This window comes from Pongo pygmaeus, chromosome 20, assembly GCF_028885625.2.
Source record: "Pongo pygmaeus isolate AG05252 chromosome 20, NHGRI_mPonPyg2-v2.0_pri, whole genome shotgun sequence".
Classification (NCBI taxonomy): Eukaryota; Metazoa; Chordata; class Mammalia; order Primates; family Hominidae; genus Pongo; species Pongo pygmaeus.
This window is the reverse complement of record NC_072393.2, coordinates 42,962,868-42,985,250: the sequence shown is the minus strand read 5'-3', so window position 1 is coordinate 42,985,250 and position 22,383 is coordinate 42,962,868. Positions and strand designations below refer to the sequence as shown.

Below are 22,383 nucleotides of genomic sequence, written 5' to 3'. Positions count from 1 at the left end.
AAATCAGATTTATCAGCTTTACCTTTTTCCTTTTTTAGGTCGTTAATTTTTCTTTTTATATTAATTCCTTCCACTTCTCATATATATTTTCTAACTTCCTTGACTGAATGTTTCATCAAGACAGAAAATAAAAACTACAGAAAATCAATCACAGTTGGGTATAACTCAGTTGAAGGCACCATACCATATTTGCTCATCTAATCTTTTCCATCTTCATTAAAAAATACATAATATGATTCCCTGTCACAGAATAAACAAAATTAAGAGTTAGGTTTTACAGCACATATAGATCGTGTCATGTGGTTTTGACAGTTTTACCACGTTTCTGAAAGTTTCTTTCTTTGTCTTCTTAGTTGCCAATACCTCATTCTCAGAACACTGCAGAAATCTGTCTGGCCCAGAGTGGAACCCAGATGTTTCCTGTCTGTGTGGAGGCATCACTTTGTCACATGATGTGACAACTGTTTCTCTGTAACTAGTCAATTTCCCAAGATGTTTTCTTTGTGATTCAGAAGGTCTGAGTTTTGGCATATGGTCTAACTCAACATTTTAAACAGTTTTGTAAGTTTCTAATGTGCACCTCCTATTTTATATGCAAATAGGACTTTTGTACTGATATCCTCCAGATGAAGAAAAGGGAAAGCTTCTACAATAAATACAGAAGGAAGGACACAATTGGAAAATCACCATTTGGTAACCATAATTAGAAGTAATTGACTCACATAAGCATCATTAATGGATACTAACTCTAGTGGATGAAAGTTTGAGGTGGCTCACGCCTGTAATCCCAGCACTTGGGAGGTGGGCGGATCACGAGGTCAGGAGATCGAGACCATCCTGGCTAACACAGTGAAACCCTGTCTCTACTAAAAATACAAAAAATTAGCTGGGCGTGGTCACGGGTGCCTGTAGTCCCAGCTACGCGGGAGGCTGAGGCAGGAGACTGGTGTGAACCTGGGAGGTGGGGGTTGCAGTAAGCCGAGATCGCGCCACTGTACTCCAGCCTGGGCAATAGAGTGAGACTCTGTCTCAAAAAAAAATTATAATAATAATTTTTTTTTTTTGAAACAGGGTCTCACTCTGTCACCCAGGCTAGGGTGCAGTGGCACGATCATAGCTCACTGCAACCTTGAACTCCTGGGCTCAAGGAATCCTCTCACTTCAGCCTCTCCAGTAGCTAGGATCACAAGTGTGAGCCACCACACCCAGCTGATTTTTTTTTTTTTTTTTGAGATGGAGTTTCACTCTTGTTGCCCAGGCTGGAGTGCAGTGGTGCAATCTCGGCTCACTGTAACCTCTGCCTCCTGGGTTTAACTAATTCTCCTGCCTCAGCCTCCCAAGTAGCTGGGATTACAGGCGCCCGCCACCAAGCCCAGCTAAATTTTTTTTTTTTTTTTTTTGTATTTTTAGTAGAGACGGAGTTTCACCATGTTGGCCAGGCTGGTCTTAAACTCCTGACCTCAAGTGATCCACCCGCCTCGGCCTCCCAAAGTGCTGGGATTACAGGCATCAGCCAACATGCCCAGACTACCCACCTATTTTTAAATTTTTTGTAATGATAGAGTTTTGCTATGTTGCGCAGGCTGGTCTCAAGATCCTGGCCTCAAACAACCCTCCTACCCCAGCCTTCTGAAGCACTGAGATTACAGGCGTAAGCCACTGTGCCTGGCCAAACAAGGAATATTTAATGACCTGGAAAAGTATCTGTTATATAAATGAAATTATCTGGATTCAAATTTGGAAATTTTGTTCAAACACAGCCACATCTTGCCTCTCCCCATGGTGCTCCTCCCCCCCAATGAATATCCCATTAAATTAGAGATCAAAAACAAGACAATACTAAGGTTAGAAGCTAGGGAACCTCTGGCAGAGTAATGACTGGGAGGGGTATCATGAGGGCATGGTGCTAGAATGTTGTTTTCTGATCTGAGTGCATTACCCAGGGGTATTCCCTTGTGACAATTCATTGAGCTGCATATTTATATACATTTTTGCATATATCTTATATCACAATAAAAAGTTTATGTAAATTTTTTTTTTTAATTATTTGCTCTGAAACCTGGCACTGAGCACAGTATAGGTGGTGAAGGGAATCAACGTGGAGAAAAAATACCCAAACTCCTTACCCTGGCTTATTACTTCACCCATGCTAAGCAGCTATCTGTCTTTGATTCTGTGCAAGTGAAAAATAGGGACTATCTGCTTTTAAAACTAAAATATGACCTATGTGGGTTCTGAAAGATGTTACCTGCCTTAGCATCCAGCTGCCTTTATTTCTTAAGATGCTACAGGCATTGTGCTTTGTCTGAAGGTTACATAAAGATCAAATGTAATAATTTTTTAAAGTTAAAATATTGTTTTGACATTGCACTTTGTCATTAGAGTAATGGTCAAAATCTTCTTTTCTTTTTTTTTTTTTTTGAGACAGAGTCTCGCTCGGTCGCCCAGGCTGGAGTGCAGTGGCGGGATCTTATCTCACTGCAAGCTCCGCCTCCTGGGTTCATGCCATTCTCCTGCCTCAGCCGCCCGAATAGCTGGGACTACAGGCGCCCGCCACCAGGCCCGGCTAATTTTTTATATTTTTAGTAGAGACGGGTTTTCACCGTGTTAGCCAGGATGGTCTCGATCTCCTGACCTCGTGATCTGCCCGCCTCAGCCTCCCAAAGTGCTGGGATTACAGGCATGAGCCACTGTGCCCGGCCCAAAATCTTATTTTCTAACTCAGAAACAGAAAGTCAAATACTGCATGTTCTCACTTATAAGATAATAATGTGCACACATGGACATAGAAAGCAGAATAATAGACACAGATGACTCTGAATGGAGGGAGGGTAGGAAGCGGGTAAGGGATGAGAAATTACCAGATTGGTACAATGTACATTATTCAAGTGATAGTTACACTAAAAGCCCAGGCTTCCCCACTATGAAATATATCCATGTAACAAAACTGCACTTATATCCCCTAAATCTATTTTTTTAAATCTTATTTCCATTTTATTTGCAATCCCATCTTAGCCATTTTAGTAACTATTAGTTCAATTTCAATTTCAGTGAGGAACAGTTTCTAAAAGTAGCTTTACATTTTGTTTTGTGGTGGTTGTGGCTTTATCTGTCTTGAATTTTTTCTGCCAGGACTTTATAAGGAATTGATTAGTGGAGGTTAAACGTGGCTATGCCTAAGATATATAGGACAAGGCAAAAAGACTCTCAGAATACAATAAATTCCAAATCTAGTTTCTCTTCCTTTGATAATTTATTTTTAAGTTGAGCCTAGATAAAAGTATTTTCTAAACACTCTCAGTTTGCTCTTTCAGCCAAATCTTTTACATTATCATTTTATTTTATTTTATTTATATTTATTTATTTATTTTGAGACAGAGTCTCATTCTGTCACCCAGCCTGGAGTGCAGTGGTACAATCTCGTTTCACTGCAATCTCCACCTCTTGGGTTCAAACGATTCTCCTGCCTCAGCCTCCAGAGTAGCTGGGACCTCAGGCGCCTGCCACCACGCCCGGCTAATTTTTGTGTTTTTAGTAGAGGCAGGGTTTCACCATGTTGACCAGGCCAGTAACTCCTGACTTCAAATGATCCACCCACCTCAGCCTCCCAAAGTGCTGGGATTACAGGCATGGACCACGGCACACAGCTTACATTATCATTTTAGATACTTACTCAGTAAATTTGTTTTCTAACCACGGGCAAGGTCACATCCATCCCCGCAGTCGCAGAGTCAGAATGGATTTCCAGAAACCAGGCTCACTCTTGGGATGCTGTCACAGATGCGTATGTCATTACCTTTGCCAGAAAGAACCTTAAAGGAAACATTAGGAAAAAATATGCATTAGATCCCTAACAAGAACAATAGAAGCCACGTCTTTAGTAACATGTTACTTTAGATAAGTTTAGCACGCGATCCTTTCAAATTATTTTCATTATTGTAGAGAACAATAAAAAGGGTGTGGGTTCAAAAAAGAGTTTTGAGATGGGCCTTGGTTGGGAGGAACTGGCTGCTATTCAGCTAGGGAGTGTCACCTGACTGAAATGTGTTCCCATTATGCAGGCTTGCAGCCTCAAATCTGTGATTTTCCCGTCCCCAATCTCCATATTTCAGGACCGTCAACACCAACCCCTATAAGCCTCCTAATCAGACACACATAGTGTCCTCCAATCTCCAACCCTCAGAGGTTTTCATAGTCACTGATACTACCGAATGTTCAAATCTGACCAGGAGAGACTACTGGTCAGTAACTACAAAGAACACTGATCCGATCTGATTGCCAGTGAAATTACACAGCCCCCAATCATGAACCCACACTGATCGCCAATGATATCCCATCCACTGAGGGTCAATTGTTGATTCTCACAGTCCCACCCCCCACCCACAAGTGACAGTCCGAATCACTGAGCCTCATTGAGGCGTACCTTTAAGATAAGCACACTTGACTCTATTCTCCATTCCTTGATCTACAAAAGTCCAATCGTTAATACTCTCCGATCCTCCACCGATGATATGAAGTAAGTCTCAATCACCGATGGCCCAAAACATTTCTCCAAACATTCATCACCACTGACCCCCTCATAATTGAACCCCAAAGTTTCCACAATCACCAATTCCAGTACCCGAACTATTACTGCCCACAGAACTTAGAACTTCCGATCACTGATCCTCTCGGGCTCCGATCATTAATCTTAAAGCTCCCCATCTGAAAAATCCCAATTGACCCCAGATCCATGAAGACCACTATAACTGACCCCTATGCACCCTGAAAATCAAGACATTTCACAGAACTAGCATTTATTGATTCCCACACACTCCCAATACATCTTCTTCAGAGACCGTGCCACTGACTCCCGCAAACCTCTACCCGGCACCACTGAGGCCCCGCGAGGCTCAGACGCCCACTCTCTTAACCCCTCAGTCCTCTTGTCATTGACCCTCACGGGCACCCATAACTGACCCACTCGGCCACCGTAGTAGGCAGCTCACTATCCTCCACTGGTCCCCAGGTTTGACCGTTTCTCAAACCGTCCGTTCCCATTTATGCTGCATCCGCGCCCTGAATCTGAAATTGGTCGTCCTGCCACGCCGCCTCACCGCGGTATAAGGTCGTCCCATCCTGAATGGCCGGTGCGCAGACTCAATTGCGACTTTGAGGCTGTCAGCCGCCACCCGGCAACCTTCCAGTGAACAGGATTCTGGGTTTCTCAAAGCTGTAATTGGAGGTATGATGGCGACGCCCACATGACTCCTACTGGGGGCGGCCATGTTTAAAACTGTGCGGTAAATTGATTAAGCCCTTTGCTAGTCCAAAAGATAAGGCTATTTTAGGACAAGGAGAAGCAAGTGTCCCTGGATCCCTAAACAGAGATGTCGTCTCTGCTGTTAACTCAGCATCTCAGATGCCAAAACCTCCTGTGGCCAACATGGCGGCGCCCAGACATCAAAGCTGAGCTTTCTTTGTCTCCAGCAGCCTGGTAAGATGGCCGCGTACATTTTTACTGCTTCTTACGTGCAATGGGTGCAGCCTCTCCTAGGAGGAGCTCCCCTATGACAATGTGAAACTTTTTCTGAGCCAGCTGTAGGAGTTAGAGAGCAGCGAGGAGACTCGCTCTTCTCTTAGGGAGACAGAGACAGCCTATGGAGAGGCGTGACTTCACGGAAAGGGCGGAGCCGCAAGGAAAGGGCGGGGCTGCCGCAGCGGGAAGAGATCTGAGTTCTCAGCGCATAATGGAAAGGAAATGTTGAAGGCAACGTTTTTACCTAAGGAGGCTTGCCCGAGAAGCCGAGCTGAGGGAAGAATATGAGTGCAAGCAGTTTATTTGGTAGGTGGGGGATGGAGAAGTGAGACGGGAAAGATGGGAACGAATATATAGTGCATAGGTGGCAGATTAACTCTGTGATCAATGAGGGCTCAGTCAGCTTGGGACCTCTGGGGGATTGTGTAGAAACCACTTCCAAGTTGTCACAACCACCAGGCCGATGAAACTGACATATGTCTACACCATCTCTCTTCCTCGTTGTTTTAGGGCCACTCCAGAGGTGTTAAAGCTCCCTCACTTCCAGCCTGCCTCGTGGGAAGGTCTTAGGCTGAGTCTGTAGGTGCCTGCAGTTAAGAAGCCAGCGGTCTGCATATGATTGCTCAGGGGTGGTGGCTGGGTACCAACAGCATTCACTACAGGCCTGCCTTGAATACCACCTAACTCAGTGCTCTGCATATCACAGGTATTGGAACATCTCTAGAAAAGATTGCCTTGTCTTATGAAAATTGCTTTTTTAAAAAATCCTAATTCCAACTGGTCATCCTAGCAACTGATACAATAACTGACCTGCAAAATGTTTCCCAATGATTCCTACCTCCTACTATTCACACTCTTATGTAGTTCCCTCCCACATTGTACCAGGGTTGGACTGTGAGACTAATAGAATACAGTAGCAGTGATAGATGTCACTGCTGAGATTAAATATAATAAAAGGCACCTTGACTTCTATCTTAAAGGCTGCTGCCCCCACTTTGAGAGAAGTTAGTTGCCATGTCATGAGGATACCGAGACAGCCTATGGAGAAGCCCATGTAGCGAGGAACTAAGCCCTCCACCCAATAGCCTGGGAGGAGCTGGGGCCTTCCTATAACCAAGTGGGTCACCCTAAAAAGCACATTTCCCAGCCCCAGTCAAACCTTGAGATGACTGCAGCACCTGCCAATAGTTTGACTGCAACTGCGTGAGAGACTCAGTCACAAGCACTCAGCTATAGCAGCTCCTATATTCCTGACCCTCAGAAAGTGTGTGAGATAGTACATGTTTGTTGTTTTAACCTTCTGAGTTTAGGGTAATTTGCTATGCATCAATAGGTAACTTCAATGCTGTGTTAAAATGCTACAATTGACATTTCTTCTTTTTTTTTTTTTTTTTTGAGACGGAGTTTCTCTCTTGTTGCCTAGGCTGGAGTGCATTGGTGCAATTTTGGCTCACTGCAACCTCTGCCTCCTGGGTTCAAGCGATTCTCCTGCCTCAGCCTCCTGAGTAGCTGGGATTACAGGCATGCGCCACCATGCCAGGCTAATTTTGTATTTTTAGTAGAGACGGGGTTTCTCCATGTTGGTCAGGCTGGTCTTGAACTCCCGACCTCAGGTGATCCGCCCGCCTCGGCCTCCCAAAGTGCTGGGACTACAGGTGTGAGCCACCATGCCCAACCCCATTTCTGAATTCTTTAAATAAAGTTCCTAAACTTGTGAGATTATTCTGTCAGAGGAGATTATTACCAGTTTCCTCTTCTTCCTTGTGATGGAAAAATTAAAGGCCTATGGCTCTGCTAGATTTTTAAAATTTAACAAAGAGGTCAAGGGTCCTTGCTTCATTTGATTTAATATAAGTGGTTTATATGACAACACTTTGAAGTGATTATAGTAATTACTTTAAAATCACCATTTAGGCTGGGCGTGGTAGCTCACACCTGTAATTCCAGCACTTTGAGAAGCCAAGGTGGGCAGATCACCTGAGGTCAGGAGTTCAAGACCAACCCGGTCAACATGTTGGAACCCCGTCTCTACCAAAAATACAAAAATTAGCCGGCATGGTGGATGCCTATAATTCCAGCTGCTCGGGAGGCTGAGGCAGGAGAATCACTGAACCCAGGAGGTGGAGGTTTCAGTGGGCCAAGATTGTGCCATTGCACTCCAGCCTGGGTGAGCCTCTGTCTCCAAAAACACAAAAATAATAATATTGAAGTAAAATGAGTATTTATAAAGTGCCTATTAAATGCCTGATTGATCATTGGCCTGCTCACTTCAAGGGCTGTTCTCATTCTAGGATTAGACCAATAAAGCAGCCACAACTGCTAAACTGTCACTCATAAAGGCCGAGGGAAAGAGAGCCTTTGAGGGTCTTTTGCTGGGAATTAAACGTTCTGCCTCAAAAACTATACACGTCATTTCCATTCACTACTCATTGAGATGTCACATGGCCACCCAGGAGTGTGATAGCAGACATATAATCCTACCATAATTCTGGGATGGGGAGAGCTGGAGATATTTTGGAATAACATTAAAGACTGCCACAAACATTGTAAGGATAGTGTTATCATCATGCTTCAAAAGAAACCGCAACACAGGGGTGAGGTGACCTGTCCGTAATCATTCAGTGAGTAAATAAAGCAACAAGGATTCAGAGCTGGATGTTTCTGTGTTATTCAAAAGTAAAGGATCATTAGCATCATTATTAAATTTTACCCAAAATTTATTAGAACCTAAATATATCTCAGGGACTGAATTGGGAAAAAGAAGACTGAGTACTCCAGTAAAAATAGAGGCTACTGAAGGAGCTGACCTCTGATTGGGGAAGGAGTACACATGGAAAGAGGAAACAGGTAAAAGAAGAGTACACACTTTAGGACTCCATTCATGAGAAACTCAAGAACAGGCAAAACAGATCTATTGAGTTATAAATCAGAAAGCAGTTGACTCCAGGGGCTATTTTTTTTTTTTTTTTTTTCTGAGGCAGAGTCTCGCTCTGTCTCCCAGGCTGGAGTGCAGTGGTGAGATCTCCATCTCGACCCACTGCAACCTCCTCCTCCCAGGTTCAAGTGATTCTCGTGCCTCAGCCTCCCAGGTAGCTGGGATTACAGGCATGCGCCATCACGCCCAGCTAATTTTTGTATTTTTAGTAGAGATGAGGTTTCACCATATTAGCCAGGCTGGTCTCAAACTTCTGACCTCAAGTGATCCGCATGCCTCAGCCTCCCAAAGTGCTGGGATTACAGGCGTAAGCCACTGCGCCTGGCTGGGGCTATGACTTTGAAGATAATTTAGGGGGTGAGGAAAATGTTCTATGTCTTGTTTTAGGTGGTAGTTTCATGGGCCTATGTAATTGTCAAGACTCATCAAAGTGAACACTTATTTGTGTTATTATATGTAAATTATACCTTCATTTTTAAAAGAAAAAGCATACTATTCAGAGTATTAAGTAATGATGTGGGCCAGGGAACAGAGAGGGAGTGAGAAAAGAAGTAACAGAACTTTATCATAGTCTGCAGAAAGATAGGACTCTGCCAAGGTCATCATTAGCATTTATGGCCTATGACAGTGCGATTCCTCTAGGCAGAGGAATTCGAGAAAGGAGGCTCTAGGCAGACTTAGCTCCAAGGCTCTGGGCTGACCCAACCTGCAGTGACCATCAGCTCTCACCTGTTCCAGTGAGCTTATGCCTATAGGTCCAAGCCTTGAACTAAATGTGGTGGCCCTAGACACTGTCATCATTTAAAAGGATACAGGGCCCCAAATTTGGCCTAAAAGGAGGCACAGCGCTTCCCTGCACTGGAGCAGAAAGGACCTTACCTGGGCCTGAGTGTTGTTTGTTTGTTGTGGGGGAAAGAAAAATAGATCAGACTGTTACTGTGTTTATGTAGAAAAAGGAAGACATAAGAAACTTCATTTTGATCTGTACTAAGAGAAATTCTTCTGCCTTGAGATGCTGTTAATCTGTAACCCTAGCCCCAACCCTGTGCTTGTAGAAACGTGCTGTGTTGACTCAAGGTTTAATGGATTTAGGGCTATGCAGGATGTGCTTTGTGAAAAATGTGTTTGCAGGCAGTATGTTTGGTAAAAGTCATCGCCAATCTCCAGTCTCGAGTAACCAGGGACACAATGCACTGCGGAAGGCCACAGGGACCTCTGCCCAAGAAAGCCTGGGTATTGTCCAAGGTTTCTCCCCATGTGATAGCCTGAGATATGGCCTCGTGGGAAGGGAAAGACCTGACCGTCCCCCAGCCCGACACCCGTAAAGGGTCTGTGCTGAGGAGGATTAGTGAAAGAGGAAGGCCTCTTTGCAGTTGAGATAAGAGAAAGGCATCTGTCTCCTACTTGTCCCTGGGAATGGAATGTCTCGGTGTAAAACCTGATCGTACATTCTATTTACCGAGATAGGAGAAAACTGCCTTGTGGCTGGTGAGACATGCTGGCGGCAATACTGCTCTTTACTGCACTGAGATGTTCCTGTAAAGTTAAACATAAATCTGGCCTACGTGCACATCAAGGCACAGCACCTTTCCTTAAACTTATTTATGACACAGAGACCTTTGCTCACATGTTTTCCTGCTGACCTCCCCACCATTACCCTATAGTCCTGCCACATGCCCCTCTCTGAGATGGTCAACATAATGATCAATAAATACTGAGGGAACTCAGAGACTGGGGCCAGCGCGGGTCCCCTGGGCCCACTTTTCTTCCTCTATACTTTGTCTCTGTGTCTTATTTCTTTTCTCAGTCTGTCGTCTCCACCTTGCAAGAAATACCCACAGGTGTGGAGGGGCAGGCCCCCTTCAGTTTGTTGCTGGGTTTTTTTTATTTTTATTTTTTGGTGTTTTGTCTGGTTTAGTTTGGCTTTTTGGGTTTTTTTTTTTTTTTTTTTTTTTTTTTTTTTTAGAGACAGGATCTTACTCTGTTGCCCAGGCTAGAGTGCAGTGGCACAATCATGGCTCACTGCAGCCTTGAACTCCTGGCCTCAAGTGATCCCCCTGCCTCAGCCTCCCAAGTAGCTGGGACTACTGGCACACACCACCATGCCCAGCTAATTTATTTTTATTTTTATTTTTTTGTAGCGATGGGGTCTTGCCATCTTTCCCAGGCTGTGGCCTGAGTGTCAATAGGGCTGTATCTTGGCATGAGTGTAGGGTGCTCTGGATCTGAGTGGGATGTGACCATCTCCTGGATCAAGGTTGATCGTGGGAGTAGCCTGGGATGAGGAGAGGCCACAGCCCATCCTGTCCTCAGAGTATGTGGAGGCGGGGAGAGCACCGGGGCAATGGGTGAAACAAGTATCAAAGTATAATTTTCAAAAACTTATAATTTTTAACTCTTTTACAGATATTCAAAGATTCATTTCACGTATTAGCAAGGGAATTGGAAATTGATTTCCAAGTGAACAGGTATATACATATTTTTAGTGAAAAATAATAGAATTTTCTAATAAGATTGCAAAGGTAGATATAAAAACTATTTAATATCCCTACAGGGCAATAAAACCATACCTTTAAGGTTGTTTCTTCCGCTCAGAATCAATTTGTAGCTATACCAGATGAATATATGAAAATGCATCAATTGTCTGCTGGGCACGGTGGCTCACGCCTGTAATCCCAGCACTTTGGGAGGCCAAGGCAGGCAGATCACGAGGTCAGGAGATCGAGACCATCCTGGCTAACACGATGAAACCCTATCTCTACTAAAAATACAAAAAATTAGCTGGGCACGGTGGTAGGTGCCTGTAGTCCCATCCCAGCTACTTGGGAGGCTGAGACAGGAGAATGGCATGAACCCAGGAGGCGGAGCTTGCAGTGAGTCGAGATTGTGCCACTGCACTCCAGCCTGGGCGACAGGGTGAGACTCCATCTCAAAAAAAAAAAAAAAAAAAAAAAAAGAAAATGCATCAATTGTCTGCAAGTTAACATCTATTTTTACACGATCTACATCCTAATAAATAACAGTCAATCAAATAAAGGTTCATTACACCAGAGCAATGAATTCTCAACCCGGGGCAGTTTTAAGCCCCAGGGGACGTTTGGCAATGCCTGAAGACAATTTTGGTTCTCAGAATGGTGGGGGTAGGATACTACTGGCGTCTAGTGGGAAGAGGCCAAGAATGCTTCCAGCCACTCTGTGATGTAGAGAATAGTCCTCTGTAACAAAGGATTATCTGGCCCAAAATGTGAATGGTGGTGAGTGTGGGAAAACCAGTCCCTAGAACAGTTAGACTGTGCTGTAGTATGACTTTGCAAAGATATACGGGATAACAAAATAATATTTTTTCCTTATTTCCTAGTGTCATGAGTGGTGCAAGGTTAGAGATATCCAGGGGCATACATGCTTGTATCTTGCCACAGTGTCAGGCTTTTATTGATGCTAGTTCAATAACAAAAGCCATGAGCTATGTGGAGTTCCCAAGGAGGCATTCTCCTTATACTTCCCCTTCACTCCAGAGGCAGAGCCGTGGACACACAGATTCAAGATACTCCAGAAGTCAGTCAATATTGCAAAGCATATATAATAGTGTACTTTGTTTTTTTTCTTTTTTTTTTTGGCGGGGGACAGAGTCTCACTCTGTTGCCCAAACTGAAGTGCAGTGTCGTGATCTCGGCTCACCACAACCTTTGCCTCCTGGATTCAAGCGATTCTCCTGCCTCAGCCTCCCGAGTAGCTGGGAGTATAGGCCCACGCCACTATCCCCAGCTAATTTTTTTTCTAGTTTTAGGAGAGACGGGGTTTCACTATGTTGGCCAGACTGGTCTCAAACTCCTGACCTCGTGATCCACCTGTCTCAGCCTCCCAAAGTGCTGGGATTAAGGTGTGAGCCACCGCGCCTGGCCAATAGTGTACTTACTATATAAATGTTCTTGATCAAACATTCTACAACAAAGTAACATTTAATATCAAGAGGAAAAAGAGATAGGAGAAAGGGTTAAGGAACCAGTCCATGGGCAAAGACAAAAGAGGTCCTAGTCTGGACTAGGCAGTCCATCAGTCTTGCAAGAAAGAGTTTTTGATGTGGCACAGCCTTCCACAGCAGATGCCATGTTCTTATCATGAGTAACTACAGGATAGTGTCAGTTAAGACGACCGTTTCAAGCTGCTGAAGGCCTAATCTTTTATAGTCACAGAGTCCTCTGGTGAGAACTGATGGTGGAAGAATGTGCTTGTTCATGTGCTTAACTGGTTGGATGCGGTCTTTATTCTTTTTTTTTTGTTTATTAAGCAAAACATCTTGTTGGCAAAGTGTTCTATGAAAAATGAAATGGAGTCTTTTTCTAAGATGGAGTTAGGTATGTCAAAGGTGCTCTATATATCTAGTTTTTTATAATTTATTATTATTATTTTTTGAGACGGCATCTCACTCTGTTGTCCAGGCTGGAGTGCAGTGGTGCGATTTCGGCTCACTACAGCCTCTGCCTCCCAGGTTCAAGTGATTCTCCTCCCTCAGCCTCCTGAGTAGCTGGGACTACAGGCACACACCACCATGCCCGGCTAATTTTTGTATTTTTAGTAGAGACGGGATTTCACCATGTCGGCCAGGCTGGTTTTGAACTCCTGACCTCAGGTGATCCACCTGCTTCAGCCTCCCAAAGTGTTGGGATTACAGGCATGAGCCACGGCGCCCAGCCGATAATTTTTCTTAACATCAAATTGGCAAACTGCTGATAATTGCTGAATCGGTGTAATTAATACATGATGATCCATTCATATTTTTTCTCTGTTTTTATGTATGTCTGATTTTTTTTCTATATTAAAAAGTGAAAATAAAAAGAAAAAAACAGTAGATTCTAGTCTGTTTGCTTATGGTCAATGCTATCTATAAGTGACCACAATTAAAGATCATATTAGGAAATAATATTTAAGTCTAGATGTTCCTTTTTTATGACCTGATCTCCATACTCTGCTCATCTCCAGTTGTTCTCAATTCTTTTTTTTTTTTTTTTTTTTTTTTTGAGACGGAGTCTCTCTCTGTTGCCCAGGCTGGAGTGCAACGGTGCGATCTCGGCTCACTGCAACCTCCGCCTCTCAGGTTCAAGCGATTCTCCTGCCTCAGCCTCCCGAGTAGCTGGGACTACAGGTTCCTGCCACGATGCCCAGCTAATTTTTGTATTTTTAGTAGAGATGGGGTTTCACCATATTGGCCAGGCTGGTCTCGAACTCCTGACCTTGTGATCCACCTGCCTCAGCCTCCTAAAGTGCTGGGATTACAGGCGTGAGCCACCACGCCCGGCCTGGTTGCTCTCAATTCTAACTACATCTTAAAATCACCCAAAGAGATTTTTAAAATCCCAATTCTTGGGCTCCACCTCCAGAAATTCTGGTTTGATTTTCCTGAGGTAAAGCCCTGTTTTTCTTTCTTTCGTTTTTATATTTCACCAGGTATGGGAAGCTGTGGATTCCAAAGCTCAGTAAATTAAGGAATTTCACATTATGAACTCAATTTGAGATGGGCTGGACTGGTGATACCTGGAAGGGGTAAATGAGAATCCACTCTGGAGGCACTTTATGCCTCAGGGAGCATCCAGAAATAATTTTTCGGGAACAGTGACCAGCAAGTTGTCACAGATATCCAGCATGCAAGGGAATAGAACCACATGAATGAGATCAAATAGAAACAACAGATAGTATAAGCAGATTCATCTAAACAGAGTAGCTTTGAACTAGGGATGTTGCTTTGGTTTGGGTTCAAGGCCCTCATTCAACTTCTCTTATCCCACAATGGTGAGTCTTCAAGAAATATGAATATACATTACAGTTACAACTAGCCCTTGTTATCTGCTGGCACGTAGATACCATTGCACCATAGAACCTACCCCCACCTCCAAAGTCTTTATAGGAGCTGTAGTACTTGCCTCTGTTTAGATTATGGGGTTTATTTCCCACTGTGTCCTCTATATGTGGTGCTAGATATTGTTTATTTCTAATCAGCACTAATTTCTACCTCTTTTTGTGCTTTTACCTTTGTTTCAGGGGCTGGAAACCTAACAATTTCACTTCCTAGACAACTTGCTAAAAGTCACCTAAAGACAGTCTGGTTACTGCCAAAGATATGCTTTCAAATAAGATTTGGATAAAGAAGGGAGGTAGATGCCTTTTTTCAGCAGTGGAGTGATGTCTAGACCAGTAGACATATGCATCTAAGTGAACTCATCACCAGCAACAATTTCCTGAAACTTCCTGACCTCCAGATTGCAGCTTCATTAGTGTGAGTTTAAAGCCAACTAGATGCCATTCTCAGATTCCACGCATATGGCCAAGGGTCCAGGAAATAAGAAGAAACAGGGTTGAGGGGTTGGTGTTACGGGGCATTTACTTGAATTTTCTATGCTATAATTGTCTCATCTTTAAAATGGTGATAATAATAAAATTGTCAGTTATTAAATAAATTAACACAGTGAAAAAGAAAATTTCTTCAAGGTTCTTTCTTTTTGCTTTCATTAACAGTTTCTCAAAGCCTTTCCAGTTTCTTCCCATTCTCATGTTTGAGGTTTTTCTTATGGGCATATTCTACTTTCAGTTTTGTTTGTCCAAACTCATCAAACTTCATCCTTAAGATTGGTGTATTTTATTTTATTTTTATTTATTTATTGAGATGGAGTCTCACTCTGTCACCAGATTGGAGTGCAGTGGCGCCATCTAGGCTCAATGCAACCTCTGCCTCCTGGGTTCAAGCGATTCTCCTGCCTCAGCCTCCTGAGTAGCTGGGACTACAGGCACACACCACCACACCCAGCTAATGTTTGTATTTTTAGTAGAGACCGGGTTTCACCATGTTAGCCAGGATGGTCTCGATCTCCTGACATTGTGATCCACCTGCCTCAGCCTCCCAAAGTGCTGGGATTACCAGTGTGACCCACTGTGCCTGGCCTATTTTATTTTAAACTACATACATAACTCATACCACAATAAAACTGATTTAAAGTATATGGCACTTATAAAAAATAACTATACCTAGTATATAAAAACATACAGAAAATTTTAGTTTTGGCAGAGGATTGAAACTATTGTAGAAAAAAAAAATGGGCCAGGCATGGTGGCTCATGCCTATAATCCCAGCATTTTAGGGGGCCAAGGCGGGTGGGTCACTTGAGATCAGGAGTTCAAGACCAGCCTGGGCAATATGGCAAAACCCAGTCTCTACTAAAAATACAAAAATTAGCTGGGTGTGGTGGCAGGTGCCTGGAGTCCCAGCTACTTGGGAAGCCGAGGCATGAGAATTGTTTGAACCCAGGAGGTGGAGGTTGCAGTGAGCTAAGATTGCACTGCTGCACTCCAGCCTGGGTGACAGAGTAAAACTCTGTCAAAAAAAATCCAAATGGTGATTTTCATTACTTTCGAATAACTAAAAGAAAGGACAATGGATGTAAAGATCAGATTACACACAGGGAACAAAAAGTTAACCAAGTGGAAAAGAGGACATGAATTCTGTAATAGAGTTTCAGGAAAAAAATGAGGAGAAAAAAACTAATACAGGCACAAGATACATAGTAATTAAGTCTTACTTTTATTAAATCAGGGTCCTGGAAGGAAAAGAGATTCAGAAGGTGCAGAAAATACTGGAAGATTAGAAAACTGGTAGATGAAAAGAAGGCATACTTTTTTGGTAAATGAAAATAATATATTTTTATTATTTTTATATTTCATTTGACCATCATTAGTTATGATTTTATAATAGTTCCTAACATCCTCACTACGGATTACTTTTTTCTTTTCTTTTTCTTTGAGACAGGGTCTTGCTCTGTCACTTAGGCTGGAGTGCAGTGGCACCATCTTGGCTCACTGCAATCTCAACCTGTTGAGCTCAAGTGATCCTCCCACCTCAGCCTCCCAAGTGACTGGGATTACAAGCACGTCCCACCATGCCTGGCTAATTTTATTTATTTTTTGTAGAGATGGAGTCTTTCTATATCGCCCAGACTGGTCTCAAACTCCTGGGTTATTTGGTACTTTTTTTTTTTTAATTGACAAGGGCATACTTTCAAGAAACACATCTGTGATGGGCACAGTGGCTCATGCCTATAATCCCAGCACTTTGGGAGGAGGCTGAGGCAGGTGGATCACGAGGTCAGGAGTTCAAGACCAGCCTGGCCAACATGGTAAAACCCCGTTTCTATTAAAAATACAAAAATTAGCCAGGTGTGGTGGTGCACGCCTGTAATCCCAGCTCCTCAGGAGGCTGAGGCAGGAGAATTGCTTGAACCCAGAGGCTGAGATAGCAGTGAGCAAAGATCATGCCATTGCACTCCAGCCTGTGTGACGAGTGAAACTCCATTTCAAAAAAAAAAAAAACCACATTTGTAAAAAGGCTAATGAAAAGGAAATCATAACTAAGATGGGAGGAAATCTGCTGAAACCAAAAACAAAGAAGCTTGCAAAATTTAAAAAAAAAAAAAAAAAAAAAGACCTCTCAATGGAAATCAGTGGAAGCCAGAAGATTTAGCGCTCTTAGGAAGTCACATACAGTGAAAGAGGAACTGGATATCACTCAAGAATAAAAAGGGGCCAGATGCAGCATCTCATGCCTGTAATCCTAGCATTTTGGGAGGCCAAAGGGGGCAGATTGCTTGAGTCCAGGAGTTTGAGGCCAGCCTGGGCAACATGGTGAAACCCTGTCTCTACTTAGAATAAAAAGGAAAGTACAGATGAAATAACAGACAACATGAATTAGAAGGCCAAGGATGGCTATGGTTGGATATATGTTTTGTTTTGTTTTGAGACAGAATCTCGCTGTGTCGCCCAGGCTGGAGTGCAGTGGCGTGATCTCAGCTCACTGCAACCTCTGCCTCTCAGGTTCAAACAATTTTCCTGTCTCAGCCTCCCAAGTAGCTCGTATTATAGGCATCCACCATCACACCCAGCTAATTTTTTTGTATTTTTAGTAGAGATGGTTTCACCACGTTGGCCAGGGCCAGGCGCAGCGGCTCACACCTGTAATCCCAGCACTTTGGGAGGCCAAAGCAGGCGAATCACAAGGTCAGGAGATCAAGACCAGCCTGGCTAACACAGTGAAACCCTGTCTCTACTAAAAATACAAAAATTAGCCAAGCGTGGTGGTGCGCACCTGTAGTCCCACCTACTCAGGAGGCTGAGGCAGGAGAATGGCGTGAACCCAGGAGGCGGAGCTTGCAGTGAGCCGAGATCACGCCACTGCACTCCAGCCTGGGCAACAGAGCAAGACTCCGTCTCAAAAAAAAAAAAAAAAAAACTCCTGACCTCAAGTGATCCACCTGCCTTGGCTTCCCAAAGTGCTGGGATTACAGGCGTGAGCCACCACGCCTGGCCTCAGTCATTCTTTAATTGCAAAACCTTATTTGTTCAAGACACGCAGAAACAGAGGAATACACAAACATGAGTGAAGCTCCATCACAGATATGAAAGACAAAGAGAAAAGGACGTGTTAGGAAAGGCTGGAGGCAATGCAGGAGAAATCACTCCCGATAGCAATGTGGATCCTGGACGTTTGTGCAAGAGTGGTGAATTTTCCATAAAGGCTACAGTTTTAGTTAACAATACTATCCCCAAATTACTCTCCTTTTCTGCTTGAATGGACTGTGTTCAGTTAGGTGCTATCATTAGGGGAAGGAGAAAAAGGAGTTACAAGCACCTTATTTAACCTCTTTCTGCACCTCTTGTCAGTCTAAATGAGTTCCTCAGGAGGTTTTTGTGGTTGGGTGGTGGTGTGGTCCCCTTGTTTTTAAAAAGGTGACCCCTCAAGAAGGGAGGGGCTTCGTAATCCCAAAGCTATTATACTGAACAGGAAAAATTAAAAGCCTTTCCTCTAAGGACTGGAACAAGACAAAGATGCCATTTTTACCTTTTTTTTTTTTTTTTAAACAGAGTTTCACTCTTATTGCCCAGGCTGGAGTGCAATGGTGCAATCTCAGCTCACTGCAACCTCTGCTTCCCGGGTTCAAGTGATTCTCCTGCCTCAGCCTCCTGAGTAGCTGGGATTACAGGCATGCGCCACCATGCCCAGCTAATTTTGTATTTTTTAGTAGAGACGGGGTTTCTCCATGTTGGTCAGGCTGGTCTTGAACTCCTGACCTCAGATGATCCATCCGCCTCAGCCTCCCAAAGTGCTGGGATTACAAGTGTGAGCCACCATGCTCGGCCTATTTTTACCACTTTTATTCAACATAATACTGGAAGTCCTACCCAGGGCAATTAAGCAAGAGAATGAAATAAAGGACACCCAAATTAGAAGGAAAGTAATCAAATTGTCCTTGTTTGCAGATGAAATGATCTTATATTTAGAAAAACCTAAAGATTCCACCAAAAAACTCTTAGAACTGATAAACAGTAAAGTTCCAGGATATACAATGAACACACAAAAATCAATAGGATTTATCTACGCTAACAGCAAGCAATCTAAAAAAGAAATCAAGAAGTTAATTCCATTTACAATGGCTACAAAGACAATGAAATCCCTAGGAATAAACTTAACCAAAGAAGAGAAAAATCTCCACAATAAAAACTATAGAACACTGATGAAAGAAATTGAAGAGGACACCAAAACATGAAAGGATATTCCATGGCTATGGATTAGAACAATTAATATTGTTAAAATGTCCATATTACCCAAAGAATCTACCAATTAAATGCAATACCTATAAAAATATAAATCACACTTTTCACAAAAATATTAAAAGTAATTATAAAATTCACTATGGAACCCCAAAAGACCTTGAATAGCCAAAGAAATCCTGAGCAGAAAGAACAAACCTGGAGGTGTCACACTACCTGACTTCAAAATATACTACAAAGCTATGATAACCAAAAGAGCATGGTACTGGCATAAAAACAGATGTACAGACTGATGGAACTGAACAGAGAACCCAGAAATAAATCCATGAAATTAGTGCCAACTCATTTCTATAAAGGTGCCAAGAACATACATTGAAGAAAGCACACTCTCTTCAACAAATGGTGTTGGAAAAACTGAATATCCATATACAGAAGAATGAGACTACATCCCTATCTCTCACCATACATAAAAATAAACTCAAAATGGATTAAAGAGTTAAATGGCAGACCCAAAACTATAAAACTGCTAGAAGAAAACACTGGAGAAGTGCTCAGCAAATTGGTCTGGGCAAAAATTGTTTGGGTAAGACCTCAAAAGCTCAGGAGACAAAAGCAAAAATAGACAAATGAGATTATATCAAGTTGAAAAGGTCCTGCACAGCAAAGAAAACAATCAGTAGAGTGAAGAGAAAACCTACAGTAAGGGTGAAAATATTTATACACTAAACATTCAATAAGGGATAAGCAAAATATATAAGGAACTTAAACAATGGCAAAAAAAAATCTGATTTTAAGATGTGCAAGGGATTCGAGTAAACATTTCTCAAAAGAAACATACAAATGGCCAATGTGTATATGAAAAAATGCTCAACATCACTAATCATCAGGGAAATGCAAATCAAAACCACAATGAGATACTATCTCACCTCAGTTAAAATGCCTATTATCAAAAGAAAAAAAAAGGTAACAAGTGTTGGTGAGGATGTGAAGAAAGGGAATCCTTACACACCATTGGTGGAAATGTAAATTAGTACAGCTATTACAGAAAACTGTATGGAGATTTCTCAGAAAAACAAAAACAGAACTACCATACGATCCAGCAATCTCATCTCACTGCTAGGTAGACATCCAAAAAAAAAAAAACAAAACCAAAAAAAAGGAAATCAATATATCAAAGAGATATCTTCACTCAAGAGGGTTAATTGACTCACAGTTCTGCATGGCTGGAAGGTCAGGAAACTTACAATTATGGTGGAAGGTGAAGGGGAAGCAAGCATCTTCTTTATAAGGTGGCAGGAGAGAAAGAGAGAAAGCGGGGGAGACCGCCACTTTTAAACCATCAGAACTCATGAGAACTCCCTCACTGTCACGAGAACAGCATGGGGAAAAACGCCCCCATTATCCAATCATGGCTCAAGCCATCCTTCCACCTCAGACTCTAGAGTAGTTCGGACTACAGGCTACAGGCACATGCCACCCTGCCTGGCTAATTTTTGTGTTTTGTATAGAGATGGGGTTTCACCATGTTGCCTAGGCTGGTCTCAAACTCCTGAGCTTAAGCGATCCACCTGCCATGGCCTCCCAAAGGGCTGGAATTCCAGGTGTGAGTCACCGCACCTGGCCAGATTAGTAGTTTCTTAGCTATGATACCAAAGGCACAAACAAGAAAAGAAAAAATAGATAAATTAGAGTATATCAAAATTAACAATTTTTTTTGTTGTTTTTTATTTTTTATTTTTTGCTTCAAAGGGCACTATCAAGAAAGTGAAAGGAAAATCTACAAAATGGAAGAAAATGTTTGCAAATAGCGTATCTGACAAGGCCTTTGTATTCAGAATATATGAAGACCTCTTACAGCTCAACAATAAAAAGGCAATTCAATTCAAAATTGGAAGTGGATTTGAATAATCATTTTTCCAAAGAAGATATACAAATGGCCAATACACACACAAAAGGATATGCAACATCATCAGTCATTAGAGAAATGCAAATAAAACCCATAAGTAGTACCACTTCACACTCACCAGCTTTTGTATCCACTTGCCAGTCTATAATCCATGTTCAATAACTGGCTGCCTGGTGAATACAGCTCACCTCAGAGCTGTTCATGAGCATAGGATTTATACAGCACAGTCACATGATAGGCAGTTTTTATTTCCTTAACTACTTTCAGACACTATGTGGCTAGGCGCGGTGGCTCATGCCTGTAATCCCAGCACTTTGGGAGGCTGAGGCAGGCAGATCACGAGGTCAGATGTTCGAGACCAGCCTGGACAACATGGTGAAACCCTGTCTCTACTAAAAATACAAAAATTAGCTGGGCATGGTGGTAGGCACCTGTAATCCCAGCTGCTCGGGAGGCTGAGGCAGGAGAATCGCTTGAACTGGGGAGGCAGAGGTTGCAGTGAGCCGAGATAGTGCCACTGTATCCAGCCTGGGCAACAGAGAAAGGCTCCATCTCAAAAAAAATAAAAGAGACAGTAGGCTATAGCTCAGATTCCACAAGTATCTCTATCTAAAGGATATGAATGAGTGAATGAGGCAAAATAGGGAAGAGAAGAAGGGCTTTTTTTTTTTTTTTGAGACAGAGTCTCGCTCTGTTGTCCAAGCTGGAGTGCGGTGGTGCGATTTCAGCTCACTGCTACCTCTGCCTCCCAGGTCGCGGTTGAAGCAATTCTCCTGCCTCAGCCTCCCGAGTAGCTGGGATTACAGGCACACACCACCATGCCCAGCTAATTTTTGTATTTTTAGTAGAGATGGGGTTTTACCATGTTGGCCAGGTTGGTCTTGAACTCCTGACCTCGTGATCCACCCACCTTGGCCTCCCAAAGTGCTGGAATTATAGGCATGAGCCACCGCGCCCAGCCGGGTTTTAATTTTTATCTACTGCTTTAACTTTCACTTCAGTGTATTGGAGTGTGGTGGACAAGCACTCTTCCTCACTCTGCCATTCTGTTTCTGTTGATATTTTCAACCATTCAGGTATGGATGTCTGAAGCCTCTCTTTGACAGTGATAGACAATTTCCTTGATATTCTTAATTGCTTATTTTTCCATTGACTTATAAATGAGAAAAATATAATAAAAATGGGAAGTTATCAACAAATTCTGCTGGACATTGATTATAATCACAGTAACTAAGTTAGGCATCCATTTTAAAATCCAGAGTTACTATGTATTTGTTTCTGTATGCTGCCTACCTATCTGAAGTAAATTTATGTCTCTACCGCCTGCTTCTACTGTAACAGCCTCATGCCATTTCCCTTCCTGTTTCCTTTCACACCCCCCGGTATATTTTATAAAATAATAACTTTTACTAAATACTGCTGTAAATTTAACAT

General features: G+C 42.7%; 1 protein-coding gene and 1 long non-coding RNA gene across 8 annotated transcripts in view; one reads left to right on the top strand and one right to left on the bottom strand.

Moving 5' to 3' along the window:
- ZNF793 (zinc finger protein 793) overlaps positions 1-5,212 on the bottom strand; it is a 33,611-nt gene extending 28,399 nt beyond the window's left edge. For 3 of the 7 annotated variants that reach the window (XM_063657645.1, XM_063657647.1, XM_063657649.1), the window contains exons 1-2: positions 4,424-4,962; positions 3,674-3,812 (exon numbers count right to left, since the gene is read on the bottom strand). The gene's annotated coding sequence lies outside the window, so the exon portion shown is untranslated. Of the gene's footprint in view, positions 1-3,673; positions 3,813-4,423 lie in introns of all 7 variants that reach the window. The other 4 variants (XM_063657646.1, XM_054462493.2, XM_054462494.2 and 1 more) reach the window with 4 other exon arrangements.
- Positions 5,209-14,921, top strand: LOC129019591 (uncharacterized). Its single transcript, XR_008495674.2, has 3 exons — positions 5,209-5,476; positions 6,029-6,224; positions 14,490-14,921. It is a non-coding gene; the product is annotated as an uncharacterized LOC129019591 (long non-coding RNA).
- Positions 14,922-22,383: the final 7,462 nt, after the last annotated feature.